The sequence below is a fragment of the Momordica charantia genome (assembly GCF_013281855.1).
Source record: "Momordica charantia cultivar OHB3-1 chromosome 1 unlocalized genomic scaffold, Mcharantia_2.0 BLBB01000001.1, whole genome shotgun sequence".
NCBI classification, from domain to species: Eukaryota; Viridiplantae; Streptophyta; class Magnoliopsida; order Cucurbitales; family Cucurbitaceae; genus Momordica; species Momordica charantia.
In genome coordinates this window covers 6101730-6104486 of record NW_028275157.1, presented here as the reverse complement: position 1 = coordinate 6104486, position 2757 = coordinate 6101730, and the positions used below count along the sequence as shown (strand labels likewise).

The 2757-nt window shown below is 37.3% G+C and overlaps 1 long non-coding RNA gene across 1 annotated transcript; it reads right to left on the bottom strand.

Moving 5' to 3' along the window:
* Positions 1 to 646: 646 nt before the first annotated feature.
* LOC148213175 (uncharacterized) lies at positions 647 to 2757 on the bottom strand. Its single transcript, XR_015791669.1, has 2 exons — positions 2346 to 2757; positions 647 to 948 (listed from the first exon to the last, which is right to left on the bottom strand). It is a non-coding gene; the product is annotated as an uncharacterized LOC148213175 (long non-coding RNA).

Below are 2757 nucleotides of genomic sequence, written 5' to 3'. Positions count from 1 at the left end.
TAATATATATATATATAATAATTAAAATATAAAATTAATTTATTAATTAATCATATTAATTAATAAATAATTATTAATTATTAATCCAATTAATATATATATATATATATATATATATTATATATATATATATATATACATATATATAAATCAAATAAATAATTAACACTTAATTATTTATCATAAAACTAGAATCATATTCTATAACATTTCTCTCGTATAACCTATAGTTCTAATGTATATCTTATGCACATTATTTTTAACCTATAGTTTTAACATGAATCTTATTCAAATAATTTCTCTCATAATATATAGTTTTTGTAACGCCCCAGGAATTTCACCATTTCCCAACAGGGACCGTTACTAAGACTACCTAAAATTTTCATAAAAACAAGAGAATTGTCTTCACAACAAAACTAAGCAATAAAGCTACCACGCTTCTGCTGCGCTACTCTGATCTTTAACACTCACGAGAGCTTGAACAATTAGAACAACCCACTAAAGATTTAAGAGAAACTCTCATCCTGTACAGATAAACCATTAACTACCGACTTCACATCAACCAAACCCTTCAAGGAGACCTCTACTAACTATAAACCATCCACTAAAAGAAAATTAACATCTTGAATGACAATGGCGCAAGAACTTATTCAAGTACGATCAACTTAAACAAATGTACTCATAAATATCCTAATTAGGTTACAATACCGTAGTTCAAGAAGCTAACACGATTAATGCTCTAAAAAGAATAATGAATCGGCAACCTTACAACATCCTTTAGACCATACAACTAAACAAGACCAACCGCTAACAACTGAACTACACGATTAAATAGCCACAACTACCCTAACTAAAAGAAATTAATTGCATGCGGCATAGCTAATGGTCTTTCCGATCAAGTCTCCTCCTCGCCATCACCATCCCAAGAGCTAGCTCGATACCTGCAAACTGGAGGGGAAAGAAGAGGGATGAGTACAACCACAGTACTCAGTAAGCAGCCCTTATCTGAAGGGTCACGCACAAACAGCATACTTATCAAGGAACAACGTGTCATGCTTATTAAAGAATCAACACACACACATCATGCCCAACCAAATCATAAAACATTCATAGTCATGCTTTTCATCACATCATGCATTCAAACATAAACACATTCCATAAAGTTCAGTGACAACCACAACCAGGAAACACGTTAACAACTAGCCTCTAGTCTCCCTAACATCTCAAGCATCTCTACGCTTATCACGGCTATCCTAACCTTCCACATTTAACTCCTTCGAGTAGAGTCGGCCCCTGACCATTTATACCCAGAGCCCCGACACTACTCCATCGGCCCTCGACCATTTATACTCGAGGCCCCGATGACTTCACCATCTATTGGCCCTTGACCATTTATACTCAAGGCCTTGAACTCTGCATCGACCCTCGACCATTTATACCCGAGGCCTCGATGTCTTACAATCTAATGGCCCTTGACCATTTATACCCAAGGCCCCAATAGTTCTCCTTTCGAAAGACTACTCGCATCGACCCCCGACCATTTATACTTGAAGCCTCGACGCTCATCTTTATCCAATATTGGCGTATCGACCCCCGACCATTTATACCCGAGGCCTCGATACCCAATTAGTGACGTATCAGCCCTCGACCATTTATACCCGAGGCCCTGACACTCACCCATTCACTTCGTAACTTTCATAACTCCACACATCATTTCTAGCCTCCAACCAGGATTTCAGTACTACTTCCCTAATAACAGCAACCACCACAACGCCCATCACACACAACCACTAGTATGATTTCAATGCATCACAGATCTCAAAAACACAAAGTTTGACAGCAACCAACCTGATCACAACATAGAGCACACAAAAGCTTCAACAAATAACCCTATGGCATGCTTCACATAACATACTTTTCACATAGCGGTTCAGAAAACTTTTAAGAGCACGCCCAACACAATTCATCCAAACATTTAATATCCAACATTCGAAGAAATCATCCAACATCAGTATTCAATAAGCATTGCTAGACATAAATAAACACATCAGACACGCCAAACATCTTATGCAAAAATTCAGACAACAACATCTCCACAATAAGTCCACTTTAACGAGCATCCCCGCAACACACATCATTCCACATCAGATCTCAGCAGCTCAACAATACAAAATTTCCACTATTATCACCGACGGACATGCAACACTACTCAGGCACATAAACCAACATAAACAAGAGTTACACTGCACAATAACGTATCGAAATCAATATTAAACATCACAAAACAGCACAACGGCAACCAAATAATAAACATCAACGCACGCACCCGCCCCTCGTCTACATACTTTTCATTACTCGATAGGCCACCAATTCCAATCTTTCAAATGCATCGACAAGCCATTCACACATCTAATCAAAACACAATTATCCAACATGCTCTTCATCGTACAAAACAAGAAAATAATCCCGTAGCTTCCAACTAAGCAAACATAAACTAAATAACATAAAACTATCACGTGCATTTTCAATCCCAAGACATGCTTTCAAACATCAAAGCTTAATCACTTCCAGCCATACCGAGCAGCAACTTTCAAGGCACATCCAATAATCATGACACAAGATATTTTCCTAATATGTAAAAGGAAAGGAACAAAAGAAACAGCAAAGATGCAACCCAACAATAACAACTAGAAGTCCTCAATTGATGCCCAACAAACTCTAAATACATGAGATATTCAAGTATAGCAAAGTTAAGCT